At 39.3% G+C, this 18,374-nt stretch overlaps 1 protein-coding gene across 2 annotated transcripts in view; it reads left to right on the forward strand.

Annotated features, from left to right (window-relative positions):
• Window positions 1-73: 73 nt before the first annotated feature.
• The window catches only part of MSRB3 (methionine sulfoxide reductase B3), a 158,307-nt gene continuing 140,006 nt past the window's right edge, over window positions 74-18,374 (forward strand). The window contains exons 1-2 of one of the 2 annotated variants that reach the window (XM_036865905.1): window positions 123-248; window positions 4,417-4,594. The gene's annotated coding sequence lies outside the window, so the exon portion shown is untranslated. Of the gene's footprint in view, window positions 249-4,416; window positions 4,595-18,374 lie in introns of both variants that reach the window. The other variant, XM_036865904.1, reaches the window with a different exon arrangement.

The raw sequence follows: 18,374 nt of genomic DNA on the forward strand, positions 1-18,374 counted from the left end.
GTCTCCTATGCTCATATTTGGACTCGGCTGCCAGTGCCCAGGAATTTCCCGTCATGCCTCCCGCCGCCCCGTCCGTCGCCCGGAGCCGGGGAGGAAGGGAGGGAGGCTCGGACAGCGGCGGCGGCGGCGGCGGCGGCTCCCTGGCACTTTCATGAGCCCGCGGCGGACCCTCCCGCGCCCCCTCTCGCTCTGCGTCTGCTTCAGCCTCTGCCTGGCCGCAGCCGCGGCCCGGGAAGCCGCTCAGTCGGGTGAGTTTGGGGCTCCCTCCCCGCCCCGCCTCTGCCCTCACGCCCCGACCCTGCCAAGTTGAGGTGTGACCCCGACCTCCGCTCCCCTGAGAGAGCCGGCAGCGCCCCTTTCAGCCTCCTGCGGGGACCCCCCCCCCACCTCCGTCTCCTGAGCCGAGGAGGGGCGCGGGCGGTGAGGGGCGGATGGAAGGAGGGCAGGGCTGGCTTCGCCCCCGCCGACGGGAGGCGTCTGGCAGCGTGGCTGACACCTTATCCCGTCCCGGGAGCGAACCTGAGCCCGAGGGAGGCTCTCGACCGACGCGGGCGCCCGAGGGAGGGGCGGCCGGGGCAGGGACGCCGCCCCCAGCTCGGGAGGGCGCGGGGCCCGCGGCGGGGGCCATCCCGGAGTCCCCTTCCCCGCGCGGGGCGGCCCCGCCGCCGCGGCCGCTCAGATAACGGGCCTGGACGCGTGGGAACGGCCAGCCGGGCCCGCGCCTCCCGCCGCGCGTCGGGGAGGGGAGTGGGGCGCCCGGCGGCTGCGGGGGCAGCGCCGGGAGCGGCGGGCGCGCGGAGACTAAGGGTGCACCCAGAGGCGCACCGCAGCCCGCGCCGCGGGGTCAGGCTCCCGCGGGCCCGGTGGGTGTCTAATAGGCCAAAACCGAGCAAAACCCCGAATTTTACAGGTACCAGTTTTGTTTTGTTTTTGAGCGGACAAAAATGCATCCGAGTCTGGTTTGTTAAGTTTCACCCTGGACTATTTACAACTATATGATCGAAAGGTGCCATTCCTGCCTTATTTGGTTTATAAGCTCGTTTGATATAAGCTGTCAAGTGGGGGTAATTTTGCAGTCTTAACAGGATGATTTGTAAAGATAGTTTTCTTAAAATCATGTGGAAAATATCAGTGCGGAATTTTTTTTAACGTAAGATTACTATACAAAGTAATTATTTCAAAGTACAAATGTAGAGTTTAAGGTAAATGTGAAATTGCACGAACTTCTATATTTGTGATGAGTATCTAGTCATCTCACTTCTTAATTTTATCTGGAATGGAAGAACAGAAAATATAATTCCTCAGAGTTGAGATTTCTTAGGAAATTTTAGTTTGCTTTTGTTTTTGCCACCAATAGAGTAAACTGTCAAAATAAGATATGGCTAACAACTAGGACTTATAAATTAGTTGAAAGCTGACTCTACTAAGCATAGATTATATTCAACACCCTCTGGTCTGTCGCTTCATATTTCCATTTGCAGCGCTGGTGGCAAAATAGATTTTTAAAAAATAGTTTTGTCTATAAAATAATCTTCAGGATTCATGTAATTTATAAAATTGTCAATTCAGATTGATGGGAGATTTTAAAAATATTTAGTATTTATCGATGTTAATTTAAGTAATAATACCAATTTCATGTTTGCTTCTAATTAATATTGTTTTTCAAGAAGATCTACTTTTTAATGGATTTATATTTTAGGAGTAACTTTAATAGCACTTCTTGGGGAACACAACAGGTTCTGTCTTCACATTTTGTCAGCAGTCTTCTAAAATATACTGTGCTGAACGATGAAGGGTAGATTGTAACTGCCAGAGATTATCTGTTGTTTTTTCTTTTTGCCCTCCCTCAGTGATGTGTTGACTTACCTAATACTTGTGGTCAAGCAGCCCTTGAAGACCCAAATCCATAGTACTATGGCCCCTTGCCAGAAATTTTGAAAACCAAGTTTATATTTGGACCATTTAAACATTTATTCTTTTAATTTTGGTCCCAGCCGACACATTAGTCTAATTTCTGGTGACTTTTATTAGGGCCCTATGTAAATGTCTGGATTTTTTTAATATTAAAATAAGCATCTCTCTGCCAGTGAGAATTTTGTCACAGTGCCTAAACTGCCTGTCTGCCAAGGTTGCAAGCATACAACCATGTAGGTTCTGAATCAAGACACAGTTTTTTGGCTTTTAAAGGTGCTTGGTCTAATATCTTAACTGAAACGTTAACCCATTTGATCGGAAATCTTTACCCTTTTGCTAAACTTAAGTAACAAGAATATCCAAAAAATATCTCAACAGTAGTTTTCATAGATTTTTCTAATACAATTTTTCTTTTATAGTTAAAAATAAATTTTCAACCATTAGAGCAGCTTTAGGAAATAATGCTTTTTGGTTCTGTCATAATCTGGTCACAGTCCCTTTGATTTTTGTCTCACCTGTGTTACTATAGTTAGGGATTTGGTTGATAAATTTGGTTTTGATATTTAGCTTCCTTCTCTGTAAAATGATGAAGTTGAACAGAGTCTCCATGTCCCTTCCAACTCTAGGATCCTGTAATATTGTTTTTGTTTATATAATCCTGCAGAGCCACCCACTACATTGGTTCAAACTTCTGATTGTCAGCTCTGACTTGCTATACTTGTTTAACTGCTTTACTTGTAGTCAGATCTGATGGGTGCGGATCCAGCTTTGGGGAGACTGGATCTGTCTCAGGAAAGTCTTGATACCTGGCATATCACACAGATGCACACACCTGGACAGAGTTCCATGATATTAAGCTTCTGTTACTTTTTTCCCCTTATCTAATAGCAGGAGGTGCTGGTTATGTCATAGGGTAAATAGTTAAGCCAAGCCCTAAGATGGTTTGATATTCAGTTTTGGATTTGGGTCTGGGCTAGGGATACCACTGGAGAGCACCCAAACCTTTGTGTGGTTGTGCTAATTACTTGGGGCATTCCAGACGAAATGCCCTATATTCAGTTATGACCTTTTTCTCATGCCTCAGAGGAGACTGAATTGGACCTACCCATCGGGTTTATTCAGAATTAAATCGGCTTTGGGTAGGAGGGTAATCAGGTAGCTATTTAATTTACCAGTTGTTAGCATCTCTGGTTGCTGTACAGTTATCTCAAGGCTTTACCTTGAGTATTCCTATATTTTCTCCTTCCTGGGGATGATGGGTTTTCCCTTTAAAAATGCTCAGCATAATCCTGTATCTCTGTTCACATATTTGTCTGTATAGCATACCAAAGTCATATTTATGGCTTTTAAGGAAATACAAATGAAAAGAAAGTATAGGAAAGGTAGATCAGTAATAAATCAACCAGTTGACCTTATGAAGGATTTTGGCTTCTGCCGCATTTAAGCTTCTGTTCCAAGTAACAGAAATGAACTTGAACTAGTTTTAGGAAAAAGAAAGAAAGACAGGGATTTGATGGAAGCCAAATGCACACAGACCTTATTAGGGACCAGGGACTGGAAAACCTGGAAGTTCCTCTGTCTCTAGTCTTTGCATTTCTTTGCTTCATTGTTCTCTCTTTGCTGACCTTTTCTTTTCCCTCTTTTTTCCTGTGTTCACAGTTGTATGTGGCTGCTCAGCAGCTCCTGGGTATTTAGGTGTCCCTCAGTTCCAAGCACAGGGAGAGACTAAATCAATGAGCCTTGACCCTGAATTCCTGAGAGAAAGAACCTGATAGACATAGCTTGGGTCACATGGTTGATCTAGATTTTCTCTATGGTCTCTTCTAATTCTAGACTTCTTTGTACTATGCAAAGTGCATAGTACAAAGTGCAAACATTTACATGGTTTGACTTTGCATTTTTATTTATTTATTTATTTATTTATTTATGGCTGTGCTGGGTGTTCGTTTCTGTGCGAGGGCTTTCTCTAGTTGTGGCAAGTGGGGGCCACTCACTATCGCGGCCTCTCTTGTTGCGGAGCACAGGCTCCAGACGCGCAGGCTCAGTAATTGTGGCTCACGGGCCTAGTTGCTCCGCGGCATGTGGGATCCTCCCAGACCAGGGCTCGAACCCGCGTCCCCTGCATTAGCAGGCAGATTCTCAACCACTGCGCCACCAGGGAAGCCCCTACTGTATTACATTTTATTTACAGGCCAGCTGTGTGCTGATTTGGAAACAGTGAGACAATTTCTTGTACCTGACTTTCTGAAGGAAAGTGGAGGGAATTTATTGGGTTGGCCAAAAGGTTCATTTGTTTTTTTCTGTAAGATGGCTCTAGTAGCACTTAGTTGTCTTCAACTTCATTCGAAACAATTTTGTTAGATTGTATGTGACAGCTGTCATTATCAACGTGCATTTTAAAAAAGACTTATCAAAATTGGTGAATTTTTTTGTGTAGCCATTTTAATATTGAAAATGGAAAAAAAAGCAACATTTTTGGCATATTATGGTTTATTATTTCAGGAAAGGTAAAAACGCAACTGAAACGCAAAAAAAGATTTGTGCGGTGTATGGAGAAGGTGCTGTGACTGATGGAACGCATCAAAAGTGGTTTGCAAAGTTTTGTGCTGGAGATTTCTCTCTGGACAATACTCCGCGGTCAGGTAGACCAGCTGAAGTTGATAGCGATCAAATCGAAACAGTAAGTGAGAACAATCAATGTTATACCATGCAAGAGATAGCTGACATACTCAAAATATCCAAATCAAGCACTGAAAATCATTTGCACCAGCTTTGTTATGTTAATCGCTTTGATGTTTGGGTTCCACATAAGTTAAGTGAAAAAAACCTTCTTTACCATATTTTCACATGATTCTTCACTTAAACATAATGAAAATGTTCCTTTTTTAAAACAAATTGTGACGGGAGATGAAAAGTGGATACTGTACAATAATGTGGAATGGAAGAGATCGTGGGGCAGGCGAAATAAACCACCACCAACCACACCAAAGGCCAGTCTTCATCCAAAGAAGATGATATTGTGTATATGGTGGGATTGGAAGGGAGTCCTCTATTATGAACTCCTTCCAGAAAACCAAACGATTAATTCCAACAAGTACTGCTCCTAGTTAGACCAACTGAAAGCAGCACTCAACAAAAAGCGGCCAGAATTAGTCAACAGAAAATGCATAATCTTCCATCAGGATAACACAAGACCGCATGTTTCTTTGATGACTAGGCAAAAACTGTTACAGCTTGGCTGGGAAGTTCTGACTCATCCGCCTATTCACCAGACATCGCACCTTTGGATTTCCATTTATTTCGGTCTTTACAAAATTCTCTTAATGGAAAAATTTCAGTTCCCTGGAATACTGTAAAAGGCACCTGGAACAGTTCTTTACTCAAAAAGATAAAAAATTTTAGGAAGATGGAATTACGAAGTTGCCTGAAAAATGTCAGAAGGTAGTGGAACAAAAGGATGAATACGTTGTTCAATAAAGTTCTTGGTGAAAATGAAAAATGAGGCTTTTATTTTTACTTAAAAACCGAAGGCACTTTTTGGTCAACCCAATACTTCACTGAGAGGACTTATTTGCACCGACTGTAAATAAAGGTTCGTAAATTATGGAGATGACTGCAGGTGAAATAGAGAAACAGTGCTGGTAGAGGAAATGTGTTCTCAGGGCCTAGCTTCCTGACCAACGGTCTATCCTGATTCTAAGTTTCTAAAAATAGTACATTGTTCCTAATGCTCGTCTAAAGTGACATGTTTATGTTCAATATACAGGATTAAGAGTAATTTCTAACTCACTTTAAAAAAGGGGGCCCTCCCATGTGCTAGTAGTTGTGCTTTTAGTAGCTGTTGACTGAGAAAATACTAGCAAAAATCCACTGTAAAAATTTGAGTTTTTTTTTTTTAATATAAAAGCATTATCATATGTTTGGAAAGTACACATATGTGGAAATTATGACTCACAGAGTCTATAGACAACACTTGATTTCTTGCTTTGTGGATCCTCTCAGAGAGGTTCTGGTCTCAACATTCAGCGACTCCTTGTTGTCTCCCTTTAGAGCGTGGGGGAGACTTTTGTTTGAAAATTTGAGCTGTAGCTGAACTTTTGCAATGACAGGAAAACTCCTTCTCAACATCTTCTTTCAACAGCAATTGCCTGTTTTATGCCAGGCAATGTACTTTATGCTAAGGCCTGGCTATTATGTAGTCTCAGGGATTAGTACATGAACACTTTTTAAAAATTATATTTTCAGTTATATAAGCATCATTTTTAGGGCTATCGTGCTATTATAAAGATGAAAATTAGTAGATGATTTGCGTGCAAGTACATATCTTCTGCAGTCTCTGTTATGGCCATGGAATAACTATCTTCTATTACTATAAATTACACAGTGAATTTTTATGGTTTGTTGGGGCAGTTATTTTATTTAAAGACAAAAACGAAAATCCAAACAAAACAAAACCAGCCAGTCCTTCAGCACATATGTTAAAGGCAACATTGAAAATAAGCCATGCTGCATGTTAGAGTCCTTAACAAATATCAGGACAGCCCTTGTATAAATCCTAGAGCCCTGAATTTTACATTATTCTTTCATTTCTCTTGCTTCTATTGTGTTTGGTTGTCAGAGAGAGAATCTGGGCTTGGTTGCGGTTGGGAGAGATCTATAGTGACTATCGTAGGTGGGTACTTCTTTCATCTTAGATTAGTAGTGTGAAGTAAGGAAAGGTAGGGCCATGTCTCCCAGTACACAGTACAAGAGAATAGATAGGACAATGGATGAGGGGCCACAAGTGGTCTTGGAGCTCTGAGCTGACAGTTATTAAGCATGAAAAAGAAAAAGTGCATGCGTTGTTGTCCTTGTTCCTGATTTCTTGTGTGTGAATATGCCTTCTAGTCAGATCACCCTAAGGGGCCGGGAAGAGGATGGGTTGAAGGCAGAGGGTGTTTACTTATGTGCAGAATCAGTTGAAAAATTGCAGACTCATTAGCATATCTGCATTCTTGTGTATATGTTCATGTCACAAGGGAGTCAGCATAGTCACTGGATAGCGACTTGGAAGACTGGGTTTCCTAGTCCTGCTCTTGCCTAAGGCATTTTAACTCCCTGTGCCTCAGTTCTCACATCTGCAAATTGAACGAATTCAGATGGGCAATACCTGATGTTGCTTTTGCCTTCTATAATTCTATAGAATGATTCTATAATCTCTGGGTTGTCTAAAAGTCTTCAAGTACCTTTCATAATTTTTAATGGAAGTGACATGATTAATAAATTATGCAAAATTGTGTTCTCTTGTTATGTTTGGTTCAAGCTGTCTATTTTGTGGAACTAAATATAAAGGTTATTCTCAGACTAAGATCCTATATTTGAACCTTGTAGCCTAGTGTAATTTGATCCATAAGCAAAGTTACATAACCCTTTGAAAGATTTAGTATTGATTTAGAGGATAGGTTACAGTGTATTAGAAGCATCATATTAGCTATCCCATCTAAAGTAATGGCATTAAGCAGGAGAAATTATGATGGTTGTTCTAAATGTACAGCTAAGAATTGCTTATTTAGGCTTAGTGGTATCTCTCAGATGGGAAAAGTCCTCTTTTATCAGGGTAAACTGTCAGTGGAATTTGCCTTTGACCATCCTAGAAATATATTTAACTCTTAGAACTAGTTAACTTGGTCTTATCATTAAAGAAGAAAATCTCTTCCCTTGAGCTTTAAAGAAAAAAAAACTTTACTAATTTGAGAGGTTAAAAGAATTTTTCTCTTGCCTTTAAAATGTATTAGTAAGTTTTTCCCTTTTTATTATAAAATATTTCACACACACAAAAAGAATACATAATGCCTATACAAGGTATAAAGAATAATTTCCAGAAGTCTGGGTACCCCCACTCAGCTTCAGGAATGGAATGTTGAAGCTGTGACCTTCACCAGTCCTATCTTCCCTTTACTTAGTCACAGTCATGCATTTTGTGATTATCACTTAACACAAATGATAACTGATAAGCTCTTGCTTTCTTTATAGGTTTACCATAGATGTAGCCCTACATATTTTATTGTTTAGTTTTGCATGTTTTGGAACGCTACATAAATGGTATTATCTGCTGTATAACTTCCATAGCTTGCTTTTTTCCCCCATGACATTATATTTGTGTTATCCATATTGGTGTATATAACTCAGTTTGTTTAGAGATTAGCATTTCTTTTATTATCTATATGTTTTTCTACTTTTATTTATTTCTGCTCCTTGCACATTTATCTATTAGTGTTCTTGTATTTTCCAGTGGATCAAATCTTTGTATTTTCTCCCATTGGTTTTATGCTTCATTATCCATATATCAAATAATAATAATAATGATAATGATAATAAATACAAACAAATGTTACTATGTGCCAGGCACTAGTTTAAGTATTTACTGTTTACATATATTAACTCATTTAATGCTCGTGGCAGCTTTATCAAGGAGGTACAATATTATTATGATAGTTCATATATTAAGATTAGTGCCTGAGGCACTGAGGCATTCCATCATTTGAATCCAGGCAGTCTGGCTCCAGAGTCCGTGCTCTTCATCATTACACTATTCTGACTCACTCCTTATATAGTCGTTTCTTTTGATTACATTTTTTCCCATTTAACTTTTTAAGGTGTTAAATTGTTTCTGTGACATTTGAAAAAGAATGACCATAGTGTGATGTTCAGATGGGTTCTCCTGTACAATACCAGTTGCTTAAAGTCATGCCAGTTTAATTTGTGTCATGGTTAGACCATGACTTTTTTATACAGGTGTGGTTTTTTCCCCCCATTTTCTGGGATTTATTATTGCTTTTTTTTTTTTCTTTTTTCTAATTAGAAGAAAAAAAGTATGCCTTCTTCATTATCCTTCTAAAATCTTTCAGTTTTTTACTTTTGGAGTGTGGTTTGGAATTGATTCCATTGATTCCCTGTGCTAATTTGGGCCAGTTTCTTCATATTTAGACAATGACATCCTCTTTTAAAAAATACGTGAGTGACCTTATATGAATCACTTAATCTTCCTGAGCCTTGGATTTCCCAAGTAAGCTGTTTTGTTAAGTATGATTATTTTAGTAATCAGACATATGTGACTGCTAATCAGAACTTCCTGTGTGTGTGATATAACCAAGTGTGAAATAACCAAGAGAGATCATGAAGGAAAATAATTAAAGGGAAGTTCTTGATAGTGATTAGAAATTGCTGATTTTCCCCAACCCCTTAAATTACAGAGCAAAAAACTTTGGCAAAGAGAGAGAAAATCCCTTTGTATCCTTACTTTTTTGGTATAGCTGTAATTTTTTCCTAAATTGATTAATTTCCTAATTAATTAATTTTTCTCTTACATTCAGTTACTTCACAATTTTTTAAGGTTTTCCTAAACTCTTGGATAATCTCCTAATATCCCTCATTTAAATATGCTCTAATTTCTGTCATCTTAAAAAACAAAATACCTACTCAGCCTGTCATCCTCTGTGACAAAGTTGTTTTACAAGTTGTTCACATCCTTGCTGTCACTCTTTTTCTGTCATCCATCCAAAAATATGTATTGAGTTAGATATATGATCTTAGGCAAATTAATTAAATCATCTGTGCCTCAGTTTCTTCACTTGCAGAATGGGGACAGTAGCGTTCCTACCACATGGACTGCTGTAATCGTTAGATGAGATAGCATATCTGAGTCACTTAGCGCAGAGTCTTCCACAGAGTTAATTCAGGGTAAACGTTAGCCAGCAACTTCATCCTCACCATCCTAGTCTCATCATTATCATTGTCGTTCTGGAACAACACTCTCCTTGACCTCTGCCTTCTTTGGCCACTGCTCCTTCTTCATCTTCTTTACTAGTTCTTTCTCTTCTAGCTCACCTCCAAATGTGGAGGTTCCTCAGGGCGCTGACATTTTCTTTTCTCATTTTACAGATTTTCTTAGGCAATCTTACTTACTCCATGGCTTCAGTTCCATTTGATAAATTAACTCCCCCCAAATTTACCGACAACCTAGTTCTGTACCTAAGCTACAGTCCTGTATATCCACTTTCTTCTATAGCATCTCCATTTGGTTGCTTGTGTGCACCTTCAACATGTTCAAAACTAATTATTATTATTATTATTATTTTTTGCCCAAGCTTAAGTCTCCCACCTTGTTCCCTAGCTTAGTAAATGGTATTGCTAAGTGCCCAGTTCCTTGAGCCAGAACTGGAGTCCTCTTAATTTTTTTTCCCTATCTCATGCCCTGTATGAATCGTTTGCCTAGATTTCTACAGTAGCTTCCCAATTAGTCTCACTACCTCTGTTCTGATGCCACCCCCATCCATTTTCCACCTTTTAGTCATGGCAGTCTTTTAAATTCAAAGATCTGATCATGTTACTCTCTTTCGATTACTTCTCTTTCTTTTTAGGATGAAGTTCCAAATTCTTATAATAGCTTCAAGATTTGCTTCTGCCTACCTCGTCAGCCTCGTCATCTCCCCCATCTGTTCCTCACTTACACCTTCCAGCCACCCTGCTCTTCTTTCATAACCCTCAGTGGGTTACACACACTCTTATCTCAGGGCTACTGCTCGTATTTTTCTTTGTCTGGTACACTTCTTTCCTCATTCTTAATCTGAGCAACACAGTCTTATCCTTTATTCTTAGTTTAAATATTACTACTTGCAGGAAGGCTTTCTTATGCCTCCCAAACTAGACTACTTCCCTCTGTTATATAGGATCTTTATTCCCTTTCTGCTTCTCCGTGATCCTTATTGTACTAGCTAATAATATCGTTCTTACACATATGTAAGCTTCATGGTGGCAGGGACCATGGCATCTTATTTCTCACTTTGTTCCCAGCATCTGTTTGTTAAATAGAGTAAGAGATGAATGCAGCGTGGGCTTGCCCAGTTTGGGGAGTGAGAGGCTTCTAGCTGAGTTTGGTGTGTTTTTCTTAATCTTTCAAGGTGATAAAAGGGGAGAAGAGAAAAGTTTAGGTTTACCATAGTTTAACTTTCAGGCTTCAGGGGCCTCAGGTAGAGAGGAGGGAAGCAGCAGCAGAACTGGAGGTGGCTCTAGCAAGAAGTATTGCCTTAGGGTTGAAGTTTCTTTTCTCTAATTAGGGTGACATCAGAAATTCTAGGCAGTGCCCCGAGCATTTCCCAGTTTTGATTGTCTTTTTCAAAACTCAGCCTTGACAGTGCTTCCCAAATCCTTGGCACGCTAGGTTTGAGCATCGCCACAGAGTACCCCTGCTTAGTGTGGCTTTCAGTGTCAGAAGTGCTTGCTGCAGTGACCTATGGGATCTAGACATACCCTGTGCTGGTTATCAAGCTCTCCATACCTTTGACCTACCTGTTCTCTGGACTTGGCTCCTCCTATTTAGAATCCTGGATTCTCTTTCACTAACTTGCAGGAACAGTGTTTGCACATGGATGAGTTGAGAGTTGGCCTTTTCTTCAGTACATCCTCTGTACTTTATCTTGCACAAGTTTATCCTATTTTAGTTCCCAGGGCTGATATATATAGATTTCCTCTATTTTTATATTCTATTTACCATGTCAGTGGGAACTGGTAGGAATCTGATTAAGGGAGAACATGAGTGAGTTCTCTCTTAAAAGATATTTATTCCTGTTGCCACTTTTGTCTTTGTGTGTGTGTGTGTGCACTTGCGCGTGCACATGTGTGTGTGCATGTATGCAGTCTCTCTTTTTCTTTCTGCTTCTTTTCTTTTTTGATCCCACTATGCCATTTATTTGTTTTGTAACTATATGAGAGTCATTTTTCAGTAGGTGCATTTAAATCATTTATATTTTATGTTATCAGGGACATATATATTTTTAAATTTATTTTTAAATTTTTGGCTGTGTTGGGTCTTTGTTGCTGCGCACGGGCTTTCTCCAGTTGCGGTGAGCGGGGGCTGCTCTTCATTGCGGTGCGAGGGCTTCTCATTGCGGTGGCTTCTCTTGTTGCAGAGCACGGTCTCTAGGCGCGTGGGCTTCAGTAGTTGTGGCATGCGGGCTCAGTAGTTGTGGCGCACGGGCTTAGTTGCTCCGCAGCATGTGGGATCGTCCCAGACCAGGGATCGAACCCATGTCCCCAGCATTGGCAGGCAGATTCTTAACCACTGCGCAACCAGGGAAGTCCTGATCATGGACATATTTGATGACACTCTTTGTCCTGCTGTTTTATCCCTTTTTTATGATCTTTTCCCCTTGGTTTTCAATCTTTGGCATATGGTTTCCATGTTTTATTTGCTTTTATCTTTCATAGGGAGTGAAACAGTGACATCATATTTTAGGTTCCACGGCCTTGAACAAGTGTTTAAAAATATCATTAAGCCTGAACTAATCTAGTCATCAAATTAAAAAAAGTAAGATTCAACAGCGTTTTGCCCTTCTTTGCAGGAAGAATTTTGGATTCTTTTCTTTTCTTTTTTTTCCCCACTCTGCTTTTGTTAACTAAAGTGGGACCTGTAGATCTACATGATTGTTGCTGAATTGTTATTTTTATATTATATGTTCACTCTTTTAAGGATTGTTTTTATCTTTTTCATTTTCATTTAATTATGTAATAACATCTACTGCATTCAGCGATTATGACCATACCTTTGATACCTTAACTTCATCATTCTTAAGGATATTTTGATTCATTTGCCATTTGGCTAGAGTCTATCCAAGAGTTGATGTCTTTCCTGAGCTCTCCTGTTACCTGAGGGAAATACAGAATGTTGTATAGCATGTTACCTTTCCCTTGCAAAACAACATTTAATTGAATCCAGAAAAGCATAATTATAGGAGGCTAGAAAATGCTTATAGAATAATCTGAATGCAAATAGTACTGTAATTATAGAATATAAAATGTTGCTAGCATTCCCTATGGAAGAAGTACCTGAGAACAATGGAAGTTACCGACACTCAGATGACAAATCAAAGGCATTGGTGGTTCAATGGTAGAATTCTTGCCTCCCAGATGACAAATCAATATCAGTTACAAGGTTACTACTGGGAATTCGGTACCTCTAATGTTCTAGATAATTCTCAGGGTCATGATGCAGAATTAGTTATAAGTCATAGAATAGTTTTATCTTTGAGTAAGAGTGAATGATATTGGCAGTTTTAATTGAATTACAACAGTATTTTATAACTGCTATTGATATGTTCAAATTAGAGTTGACCAAAGGTTACTTTGTCAGATTCCTGTTTTATTAGTACATTTGCCTCATGCATGCATAAAGTTATATCACTCTATATAATTGACTGAAACAGTTGATTGCAAAACTTGAAATTGTTCCTTTTTGCCAAAGATAATGATTTTTTGACAATCACTAAAACATAATTACTGAAATAGAAAAATTAATCTTAAATTAATCTTACCTGAGTTGTCTGTTATACAGTCACCTCATTCTTACCCTGCCCAAAATGGAACTAATTAAACCCTCCAACCCAGATACACACACATGCACACACACGAACGCATGCACACTCATGCAAACATGCACACATGCATACGCACTCTCTCTCTCATTCTCTGTCTGTATCTCTCCATGGTATCTCAGACCTCCTCTTGCTTTTCCTTCTCAGTAAGGGAAGTAAAATTCACTGAGTAGCCTGCTAGTTATCTCACTTAACCCTTCCAAAACTTAGTGAAATAAGTGTTGTGGTCTACATTATGCAGGTTAGGAATCAGAGACAAGAAACTAATTTGCTCAGGATTTATCAGCTGGTTAAGTGATAGAGTCAGAAGTTAAACCCAGTTCTGACTCTTTCCTGTATACTGCACTTCCTGGGTATAGGATAGGACTCTAGTCCTGGGCGAACTAGGACATTATGAACAGAGATGGGGGAAAACAGAGGAAGTGACATTTGAGTTCAGTTCTATGAAAGCATTTACTGAGCCTTTATTTTACAGAAGTGAATACCTCTGGCTGCTCTCAAGGAGTTTTTAGGAGAGGCATATCTATCTATCTATCTATCTATCTATCTATCTATCTATCTATCTATCTATCTATCTATCTATCTATCTATATCTAAAATTCTAACGTGCAGTAATAGATAAATAATAGAGGTACTGAAGTAGGAAGTAGTATAGTGGTAGAATTGATTCATTTTCTAATGGAAGGGTTGGGGAGAAGGGTGAGAAGAATAGCTGTGAAAAAAAGTTTCCCAGAGGAGATGATATCTAAACTGGGTCTTGAAGGTTAAAAATGAAGATTTCATTCTTTATGTGGTATGAAAAATATGGGTGATATGGTAAGGGTGGAAAAGGTGTGTGGGAAACAATAAATAGTTGACTGTTATCAGGAGAGAATCTTCATTCATTCATTCAACAAACACATATTGAATACTTATTAGAGGTTAGGCACTGGTGAGGTACTAGAGATAAAGTAAAGGACAAGAGAGTTAATGGATTGTACCATTGTGTACCAGGGAGTGTTGGGGACTGAAGTTAAGATAGGAAAAGAAATGAATCTGATAGGTTCTTTCCCCATAGGTGTTAATGAGCCATGGAAGTACATGAAGGAGGGTTCTGACATGGTCAGAGCGAGTATACATCACTTCTGTAGCAGTATGGAGACTGGCTGTGAGGGGAGTCAGGGTAGAGGCAGGAAGACCAGTAAGAGGCCATTACTATATTCTAGATGAGAGATGAAAAGAAAAGGATGTATTTGAGCAATATCTTGGAAATAAGATTGACAGCACTTGGTGTTAATTAAGTATGAAAGATTAAGATAGAAAATAATTGAGGATGACTCCCAGATTCGGGGTTTAGTGGCTGTGTAGAATGGAAGTACTTTCTAACAGGATCAGGAATACAGAAAGAATAATAAATTGGTAAAGAAAGAAAACAAATTGAGTTTTGGATGTGATAAGTAGTTTGAGGTGCACATGAAATACCTGAATTCTTTTTAAAACATGATTTAATCATCTAAAATTAATGAAGAAAACCATTGAGGACAAAGTAGAAACAACATTATGCAAAGTACTTTATTTCTTTCACTTTATGATCTCATTCAGGGCTTCTCCTTTCTCCCAAGTTCAACATGGTGTTAAAAGATAGTTGATAGAGGCCATTAAGATTTACTTTTCAGTGGAATAGAAGAACTACATTTTCATAAAACTTCTCCTTTATCTGCTTTATCAGGTACAAGCTACAAGGCATACCATCATGAGAAAATTCTTACTTTCTGCAATAGAAAGTAAACTTGGAGGGGAAGGATGCTAAAATTCTGATACAAAAGCAAATATTTATTTGCAGTTTCCAGTGCTAAAACTTTCTATTCCTGGAATGGTGGCAAAGTTCTAACTTAAAATATTTGAAGCACGATTTACAGATACCTATTTTTAAGGCTTATATTCAACTCATTAAAAACAGTTTTTTAGTGATATAGATAACTGTAGTTTATAGTCTCAGGCATAGGACAGGATTTGTTCAGCCTGCATTAGCAAGTTTTTCTTTAGATGAAATGGTCCACTGAGGCACTGCATCTTTTTTAGCACATCTAAGCTTTTTTTTTTTTTTTTGCACATGGTTCTTGATACAAGGGAACTTAAGGTGAAAAGCAACAGCCTCCAACTCTATCCCTTCTCATCTCCGCCTCACTCCTGTGAAAATCATTCTTCTGGTAGTATTTCTTGATTCATCAATTTTAGATAATATCCGGTTATGAAAAATAAGGATTTATCTGCTCTTTCTTCTCCATTTTGTCTACCATTGTTTATTGTTTTATTGATTTTTAAAATTCCCTTATTGTTCACTTTTGCAACATTAAATAATATATTTGCTCATGAACTTTTGATAGGCTACATGACAAGCTGTTGTGACAAAAAGATTCCAAGTAGAGTGACTGACATAAGTAGAAGTTTATTTTTCTCCCCCATGTTAGCCTAAGGTAGGTAATAGCCTAAGGTTGAGTTGGTGAGTAAGTAGCTTTGCTTCATGACCTGTTAAGTCTGCCTTTCTCAAGTAGCTTCCATCCCAGTGTCCAAGTGTGCTGTTGCAGTTTTTGCCATTTCCCAGGGGGAAGAGGAAGTCTAAAGCAAGTAACTTTGTCTTTAAAGGAGGTGATGTGAAAGATCACACATCATTCCACTGGCTAGAACGTAGTATCTTATTCACAATTAGATGCAAAGGAGGCAGAGAAATGTAGCTCTATGTTCAGCGAAAATTTCAGAGCGTTCTATTACTAATATGGAGAAGGAAAAATGGATTCTAAGGGTCCAGTTAGCATTTTGCAGTCTAGTTAATATCTCCTAATTCTCTACTTTGTAAGATGGGGGTCCTGATACTCTCACCCTTTATTCTGCCTTTCTTTCCGGGCACTCTTTACATTTTGTTAGCTATGTACATTTTCTTTTTGTTTTATTTATTTATTTATTTATTTATTTATTTATTTATTTATTTATTGGCTGCATTGGGTCTTCATTGCTGCGCGGGCTTTCTCTAGTTGCAGCGAGTGGGGACTACTCTTGGTTGCGGTGCATGGGCTTCTCATTGCGGTGGCTTCTCTTGTTGCGGAGCATAGGCTCTAGAGCGCGGGTTCAGTAGTTGTGACGCACGGGCTTAGTTGCTCCGCAGCGTGTGGGTTCTTCCTGGACCAGGGCCCAAACCCGTGTCCCCTGCATTGGCAGGTGGATTCTTAACCACTGAGCCACCAGGGGAGTACTTTTTGTTTTAAAATGTGAAGTTACTGATGTTTACATTCTGTTCTGCAACCACAGCCAAATCTTTGTCTATAGGTTGTCTCTAAAATCTTATTGTTTTATATATTGTTTACTTACAGGTCAAAAAATGAACCGTTACAGTTCCTTTTCCTTAGGGCCAGGGTCATGATCTCTGAGCCACTGGGAAGGACAAACATTTTTTTTTTTTAGCATCATGGCAACGAATATTTTATTTCTTACATTTATAGATTGATTAAAATCAGGGCACTCTATTTCTAAGGTCTGCATCTGGGCACTGACTTATTAGATCAGTAAGAAGGTACAGCGGATCTGGTTAGTACCCAGGGAGCTTTCAGTCACTTCAGGAAATGAAATCTTCGTAATCAGTCATTTTATTGTCACCAGGAGCTACTCAATCAGTTTTGCAGCTGAGTGAAACCTTTAGTTCTTGAAGGGTTGGGACTAATTTGTTAGCTACAGATGATCCAAGATGAAGTAACTCTCTCCTAACCTTTATGCCTGGATATGAGAGGAGAGCCGTATCTTCTGACCATGGTAAGAATCTCTTTGGGATACTTCGGAATAGAAGGGATGACTAATGAGAGAAAGACCCTGGGCTTTTCAAAGTGGTCTCATTGTTTTTAACATTGGACTTCTCAACCTTCCAGACCCTGTTGTTTTCCTAAACAAGGACAGCAATCTGGGGCATATGAGTCCCTGCCATTGAGGAATTTTTTAATGTACTACAGGAGATTAAAATAGACTTCAGTTCAAATTCTGGCTCCAGTGCTGGCCGTATGACCTCACGCAAGTTATTCTCTGAACCTTAGTTTCTGCTGGAACACATAATCCCCAAATTCCAGTGGCTTAAACCATTGAAGTTTTATTTCTTGCTTGTATTGCATGTTCATTGTCTGTCAGATGGGAACTCTGCTCCATGTCTCCTATTCCAGGATCATGGTTAATGGAGCAGTCATCATCTAATTATAGAACATTGCTGATCACTGTTGGAGAGAGAAAGAGAGTTCTGGAGAGTCTCACGCCAACAATTAAGTGATCTGTCTTAGAAGTGGCACACAGTATCACTGTTCACAACTTATTGCCCAGAACTAGTGACACAGTCTCAAGAACCACAGGGGGCCAGAAAATGCATTCCTACCATGTGCCTGGAAAATGGAGAGCCAGAAATGTGGGGCAAATAGCACTAATGACTACCGCATATAGCAGTTCCTACCTCAGGGTTGACATGAGGATTAAATGATATTAGATACACATATACACGATCACCTCGTGCAGGTACTCAAAAATGATTATTAGTAATAATGTCATAATAGTAAGATGCACACATGCAAGATATTTGAATAACAATATAAGGTGGGACTAAAGATTCTTACAAGCCATATAAGACTATACCATGCAAGTGCAAGTTGATGTTATCATTATCCAATAGATATTAGAAGATAGAGCATTAGAGCTTGTTTCAGTGTTGGAGGTAGATCTGTATAGTTACCTATCAAGAAATGATGGTTGAAGTTGTTAGAATAGGTGAGATCTGTAAGAAAGAGATTAAATAGTGAGAAATACAGAGGGTACTAAAGGGATATCTCTGGAGCTTAGTCACAGTTTGGAAATCAGAAGGAAATATCCCAAGAGATAGAGAAGCAATTTCCAGAAAGGGAGGAAGAAAACAATACTGTGTAGAATAGAGAAGTCAAGAATGTTTTCAGTAAGAAAAATCAACCATATAAAATGTCACTAAAAGGCATTGAGCTTCAGTTCCGTGAGTTCCACGGGGAACAAATTATCAACAGGGAATGTTACTTA

The sequence above is a fragment of the Balaenoptera musculus genome, chromosome 10 (genome assembly GCF_009873245.2).
Source record: "Balaenoptera musculus isolate JJ_BM4_2016_0621 chromosome 10, mBalMus1.pri.v3, whole genome shotgun sequence".
In the NCBI taxonomy this organism is placed as follows: domain Eukaryota; kingdom Metazoa; phylum Chordata; class Mammalia; order Artiodactyla; family Balaenopteridae; genus Balaenoptera; species Balaenoptera musculus.